Consider the following 7,919-nt stretch of genomic DNA (forward strand, 5'->3'; position numbering starts at 1 on the left):
GTCATGGTATGGTATGCTGTACATAATCACGGAAACTGTCAGTGTGTCATTCTGTCAGTCAGTCATTCTGTGTGTCCCATGTTTTTCTACTCACTGACGTGGTCAATCTATGTGAAACTGCACATAGGCATTGAGGATTGGCATAGGTAGAAGGTGACAAAGCTACCAATGGGTATGGACTAGTTTCAAGTTATTAAAACAAAGTTTTTCCAGTTGTCATCATGACAGATATCAATTTTGGAAACAAGGTGAATTTGTTGTTTTCCAGTCTCTGAGAATCAGAATTTTGGCTAATATGCTTCACATCATCAAAGCTGGGAAGAAAATGATAAAGTGTCGTCAGAGAATCTAAAAATAAACAAGTCTGTGACTGTGGGAAGGTGTCATTTGAATACTGTAATTGGAAAACGTCAAAAACATTGGACACTTTTAAAATAAATGTAACAGAGGTCTTTCTTTGATCAAACTGAAAGATAGTTATTGTGTAACATGACTGTTAAACCTCTGTATGGTTTTAAATTGAATTAACCTGCTGTTTGCCGACTAAGTGTTTATTCAGGTATGTTCTCGGACACACACACACATTTCCATTCCCCCAGGCTGTTCTTACAAGCTAAAGTGAAGCAGAATCAGTCGAACATTTTTGTGTTTTGGAAAACTGAAGAATTGTAAAGAAACATGGCCATGCCGTCTGTGACACTACCGGTTGGGATGTTTTGAAGCTCGTTGCCATGTTGTCAGTTGTTTGGAGTGAAAAAAGACAAATTTGGGTGGCAGGATGGAGCCTCAGCTGAGGTGAAGATGGAAGCAGCAATCATGACTGACTGACTGTGATACATGAAGACACCTGTCAATCAAGAAAGACACATTGAAACGTACCTCTATTTAAGCCTTAATATCTTATTAATGAAACAACATGACACAATGATGCATTAATATAAACGAGGGTATCAGTTTAGACTCTGAAGTCTTGTGGTTGAACAGTCATTGATTTAACAGAAATGTGGAATTGGAGGGAGAAACGGGAAGAAGGGGGGTTGGTGGTTGATCTTCTTCCTGGGGTCAACTCCTCTGGTGCGTCCATTCCTTCCGGCTCGATGGAGGCTTAATGTGAGTGTGGAAAAGTGGAAAATTTAATTAGGCTGCCAAGGGGGGTTTGTGTCACTTGGCATGAGCCATCCCCCACCGTCCCACCCCCTCACCCACTACCACCATCAGCCCCCTCCCACTCTCACTCACCCTTTGCTCTTACCTCATTTGCTGCAACAACCCCGGTGTTTGCGCCTCTGTTTAGTATTTTTACCCACAGTCCTTCGGGCCATGACCCACTGGTCCAAAGGAGCAGATAGAGGTCAACAGTTTACAGCTGCACAGATGTTGTGAAGCGGGTGCGACCTGATGTGGTGGACCTGCCACTGAGCACTGATGTGTGGATACACTGAAGCTGTGTGGCTGCTGCGTGGAGAGACGGGCAAGCACACACTGCCATTTTTATCTCTTTGCTTGTGTGACATTATAATACAAGGCTACTAACACTCCATGCTTTATTTTAGATTCTTTCTCATACAGTATGTAGGCTTTTGAATAACTGTTTGTATCTAATCACAGTGGTAAACCCACATGTGGAGCTGACATGATGTGACATCAGTGTTGAAAAGATGTGAGCACAAGAGGACCCGATGTGGTTTTATATCTGCTGTTCGCTCACTTGTTTTAAGCACATTTATGTGTGGCTCAAATTTTTTAATGAAGTGATGCAGGCAAGACATCGAATACCAACATTATAACAACCGTCTCAGGCATGGCCAAATCTACCTGTTCGGAGGCCCTGGGGCAAACACTTGCTGTTGGCAACTCCACCTTCATCTACCAGTTTCTGCACGGACCCATTGCGTCCCCCATAATATAATATATACTTTCTTAAGCTTAATTTTGACGCAAAAGGGCCACAAGATAAGGCAACAATACAGGACCCACCTTGTGTGGACCTGCGTGGGATTGTTTTTTTAATCCAACACCCACTGGATTTCTGACTGTTATCACCAGCTCCCACAATTAGTCTACTCCTGCCTGCAACTGAGGCCAGAGGGTGGGGGGTGGAGGTGCTCAAGTTGGGTCAGTGAGTGCTGACATTTGTATAGCATACAGTGGTTAGTTACATTTGGAGGAGAGGTGGGTTAATGTGATTAAGTATGCATTAACTGCAGCCCTAAACTATTTAAAAAATGCAAATGTTCATCACATTATGTGTCTTGTTTTAAGGTGAATAACTCTGCAGGAATGGTTATTGTTATATCTTTTGTTCTCTTTCATAGTAAGGGCAGAGCATGTGCAGCAGAGATTTCTGGCTCAGCAGATTCTCACTCCGACCTCGTCACGTATCAGCGTTTGGTGATGGACTTTTCACATCCAGATACGAGGTGAAATTTACCTTGGTTGCATTGGTTTATGACGTTCTGGGACACCATGTAAAGTTCTGCCTGTTACATGCATTGTCTTCTTACAAAATACACATCTGTTTTCACAGGAAATTTACTTTTTACTTACAGTGTCTTTCAAAGACTATTGGTAAAACACAGTAAATTGAAATTTTAACGCACTAACGCACATGGTTGGGTTTAGGAAAAAAAGAACAGGGGTTGGCTTTCCAATCTTAGAGGATGCGAGCACTGCTCTTCTGGGTGAAGGTTGGTGTTTATTGGACCTATCTACCACCCCTCCTGCCCGCCCTTCTCGGACCTCAGTCGCCTTAAATTTTGTTCGTGTCCTGCTGCATTTCCCTGATGCCAACGAGTGCTATTAAACTAAAACAGCAACTGGCTGCGTATCATGTCAACATTAAAGGATGTCTTTTTCGTCAGTGTCTGATGGTGCAAGTCACTGCCCAAGCGTCAGATTTCGATGACAACGGAGTGAGACCGGGTTGTCTGGCTAACTCCTGGTTTAGCCCTATGCTAACTTCAGTAGGAATAATATAGTTCCATTGTGTGGCTCTTATAGAGTTTCCAAATTGATCAAATTCTTAGAATGAAACAAGTCTGGGTTTGTAAGTGATGCTCAAAAATATTTATCCACAGTTTTACACAGGGGTGTAACACACCCTATGCAGTCTCTGTGGGCCCCCCGCCCTTGCTCTCTTGATCCCCGTCTCTCTCACGCAACTTTTGAAGTTTGTTTTTTTTTTACGGTTAGTTTTTGGAACTCTGATTTTCCTTTCTTGGGGAAAGACATGACAGTGTATGTTGGTGTTCCAGCAGCAAAAGCAGTCACTCACTTGGCTCTAGCTGTGACAGAGATGAATCCTAGTGCAGGGGGTGGACTAAACCATTTTGTGCCTCTATGGGGTGAGAGGGGCCTCAGAGAGCTTCCAGTATTTTTTAATACAAAATCAGCGTTTTAACTGATTTATACAGCCAGTTTTAATCTAGTTATGGCACTAATTACATAGGGGGAAAAAACTGCAAATAAAACCAAACTTTTCATTCCAGCTTTTTTGACGGCACCCCTCCCCCTGGGTAATCAGTCCCACTTTTTGATGCCCCTGGTTTTACAGCCACAATATTAGCAACAGAGTAGGCTATGGCAGAGCCTATGACGTAATCATGGCTTTAACTAACTTGGTTGTGGCTGGCCATGACAGGTGCACAGAGAAGGCTGGTAAAGAGACAGATCAGAAGAAGCACTTCTAATTTTGTTGTATTCCAATAAATCCTGCAGTAAATTTTTTTGATCACCCACTCCCACCAACAGCAAAGTAAACACCGCCCACTCCTGCAAGATTTGTGTAGGGTCCCTCGGGACAGGGGATCCCCATCCCAGTGCTGTCCTCTAGTGCGAATTCCCTTACAAATTTAGAAAACTAGTTTGTGTTATGCAACCCATTTTAATTTAGTGATGCACTTATTAAATACTTAAGAACAATTGTTGCCACTGGCTCCAGGTGAAAACAGTAAAGCTGGGAAACATAAAATGAAAATGATCTGAATGGAATATTTGATGTGTTCTGCTGCTTTGGTCAAGCACACCAATTAAAAAAACATGAGATCTGGTATTTAAATGTGACTGCAGACACTATGAGCTGCAGTGTGAAGTCTCAGTACTGTGGAAGTAGATAATTTTCAGCAGCACAGTTACATGTTTCTTTGTCAAAATGTTATTAGCAGATAGTTATATGGAGAACAGAAAACTTTTACTTTAAATGCAGACCATGTGCAGGAATAATAAACTGCAAGTTAACATGATAACATACTAAACTGGTGCCCGAGCCGTTCTTCATCACGTGGCTGCATCACATCCGCTCAGGCTCAAAAGAAAAGTTTTCCTCAACTTGTCAACTTCCAATGCATGGATATTTATTTTTTGGAGGGGGGGTGTGAAGGGAAGCGGGAAGGGGTGGTGGTGCTGGTGGTGGAGGGATGAAGGAGTCTTGTCACATTACATGTACCTGTCTGTGCGCGTCTTCACTTGCAGCTGTCATCTCACCTGACAGGTCTATCAGTGTCCACGGCTGATCAGAACGCGTCCCTCAGCCTGACAGGCTTAACCGACAGCGCGGCAATCCAGACTGACAGCTCCTCAGGTAGCTGGTGGAGGGAAGGAGGGAGGGAGGAAGAAAAAGAGGGAGGAATCTGGGGGCGAGAGGCAAAACAAAGGCAGCTGAGGAGTAAAAGAACACACGCACAACATGAGGAGTAAATTAAAGTCAGTAAACACCCTGGAATCTTCCACCCAGTGTGACTGATCTCAACGCCGCTTTCCTGAATTTCATAAAACCATCCGATAATAAAGTGATTCTGAGATAACGCTTTGTTGCCAAACATTACCTTTAAAACCTCCATTAAAGCCGAGAATCCTCTTTCTTGTGAAGAAACACAGGGTGCCAGTTTGAGTATTTTTAAGCAAATTGAGTCTCGTCTTTTACGACAATAAAACACATTGAACCGAGGCCAAACTGCTCGCTTAATGCAGGGGGAACCGAGAGCTGTATTCCAGAGAAAAAACACCTGCGAGATGTGCTTTGGTTAACCCATGAAAGATTTAAATCGAGTGTCTGTGATCACACCCAGGGGAAAATGAGGAGGGAGTCCCCCTCCGCTCTTTCCCCTCTTCCACAAAAATCTGTCTTTATCTTGTCAAAAGCCATCGAAAACAAGCCCATCCAGAATGCCTCGACAGCACCAAGACGAGACAAAACAGGAAAACCTACGAGCTCCAGAGTGAAGACTCATTTGATCAGCTTAGCTACGCTCTCCTGGCTTCTCATGTACGAGGAGTAATTAGCAATTAACAATCAGGGTTTAACTAGATCCAGTTATTATCTGTAAGCAAGAGAGGGGGGGAGAAAAATATCTGGAGACGCTTTGACTTGGGAGTGCATTAGAATTCCCGCGCTACTGGAGTTTGATAAAAAAGAAGAGTGAGGGACCCGAGCAGTAATTCTCTCATTTTCACGACATCTCTGGGCCATTTTTTTTTTTAAATTCCCAGATCAAACAGGCTGTAACAAAAGGCCCCAAATCCCCCCTCCGCTCTCCTCCTCCTGCTCTCTCTTTCCAAAATTAGTTAAGCCTCTCAGCTCCATCATCCTCAACATGGCTCGCATCAACAACCCTACGCTGCATCGCAAATGCTGCATAGCCTCTGAAATCCACCCCTCACACACACACGCTCCTCTTCAGCCCCCCTCCCTCCAAACACGCTGAAGATGAGGGGATGTCACTCTGAATTTGTACTTATAGACAAAACACAAAGTACCCCACAGTCACTAGAGTTTGTGATTTCACCCCCTCCTTCCTCTTTCACTTGACTAACTGTTTGTCTTTTTGTCTTTTCCGGGGGAATATGTTAAGTCAAGAGGCTGCTGCACAAAAAATAAAGATGGAAAAAAAGAAGAAGAATCAGGCGAGGCTGACAGATTGGGTGATTCGGACACGGTGACAGGAGAGGAAGGTAAACAATCTGGATTAAGGCTGCTGTCCGCCTTCATCGCTCTCTGACATATTCAGGCCTTTTGGTTGCTCCTTGTTTCCCTCTGATTACCTCACCCTCGCTGCTGCCCCAGCTGTTTACCATCTCGGTTCAGGAGGTGATGATTCAGGATTTTCAATCACTTTCCCTCCTTTCCTGTTATCATCTTTCCATATACACAACCCCGTCTGCGCCTCACTCCCGCAACTTTGTCGGTCTTCCACATACTTTCCCACTCTTCAAAAGTTTCCGGCGACTTCTGAGGTGAAGCGGGGTGAGTGATGCCAAGAGCTAACTCCGGGTTATTGCCCAGGAAGGTGCTCGTTGCTGAGCTTTAAGTGATCCTGTTTCACACACTTGTCAGTTCTCCGGGCTGGCAGGTCCTCGCTGCCTCCGAGCTAGCTGCTTATAGGGTTGTCACCAGAGCAGTTAATGTTAATCTAATGCTAATATTAATGTTTGCCAGCACGCTTGAGCTAAGGACACCTGCTTCTGAGGCAGACAAGCCTCCATTAGTGTTGTATACTCATTATTTCGTTAGCTTGGGGATGGCTGTCCTGCCACCAGCAAGGCGAAGGCGGAGATGAAATTCTTCTCACCTCAAGCTACACAGTAGGGCAAAAGAAACAGTTAAAACAAAAGCAGAAACACCACTCAATCGTCCGTTCATCCTCTGAGGGAAAATGACCACTGCATCTTCAATCAGTCCTCAATTCGAGTCCCAGTCTAGCAAAGCGTGAACTCAACCGGACCACAAAAAAAACACTCTCATCAATTTAATCATCCCCTGTCCACAGATTCCAAGCTAATTATTACAGCCTTTAATTATTCCATCCGACTGCTGTTGAGATCTCTTAAAGACGGCTGGATTAGTGGATTTGGAGTATTAGCTTGGAGGGTTGGCAGACCTCTGCACTGTGATTCAGGGGGCTGAGAAACACATCTTCAAAAGGTACCTTGAGCAGCACCTTCACAGGATCATTACACTGGATAAATCCATGTTAAGTTGCTTAAAAGTGTGTAAAGGTGAGCCACGTTTAGGCGCAGACACTTTTGAGGGCGGAGGCTAACTAAATGTGACTTAAGCATCGCAACAGTGACACAGTTTAAGCCACTTTGGGAGGAATTGTTTACAAGTTACTTAAAGGGCTTATGTCAGCTTGGGTCAATGTCAAGGCCAGAGGAAAACTTCAGGAGTGAATACTTTTTCACCAGATTGACAATCTAAGTTGACAGACTTTATTGTCATGGTGTGTATTCAAAGGAATGATTTAAGCTACAGCTTTTAAATCTAATGATTCAATCGCTCTTTTGTTGTTTCGTCTAATGTAAACCCTCGATCCAGATTTGGCAGGCTTAGGTTCACTCACAGGGCTAAATCCACACCCAAGTTCACCACTATTGAAAATCAATTGCAACTGAGCTACCGAGCGCAAAGTCGTGATGTCTTGACTTGACTGTCAAGTTAAACTATTTTTTGCTCATGCTCGTTAAAGATGCTACCCATCAGCCCGCTACCCCTCGTTTGAACTCCCTCCCTCTCAAACACCCCCTAGAACTCCAAAATGAGAGCAGCCCGTCCCGCGGCTGACAGCGGAGATGTTTTGAAAGCAGGTCGGGAAAGGTTAGAGCAAGAAACATGGAGTGGGGCAGTGAAAAAGACAAAAAGAATCTTGCTTTTTAATTATTTTATTAGGAGCCTTGATGCTATTAAATGACCCAGATACATTCACCCTATAGTTCTCAATTAGACCTGACAGTTGCTGCATTACCAACAATAAATATAGCAAAGGGCTGCGCCTTAGGCCAGGAAGGACCCCTAACTATGACCCTCATATTTAATGATGAAAACAAGCAGGCGCACACTCTGCCTCGCTTAAGCACATGTATGTGCACATTCATGCATGGGCATGCGCGCACACACGCACACACATCCTCTCTGTGCTGTGGTT

This window comes from Epinephelus moara, chromosome 14, assembly GCF_006386435.1.
Source record: "Epinephelus moara isolate mb chromosome 14, YSFRI_EMoa_1.0, whole genome shotgun sequence".
NCBI lineage: Eukaryota > Metazoa > Chordata > Actinopteri > Perciformes > Serranidae > Epinephelus > Epinephelus moara.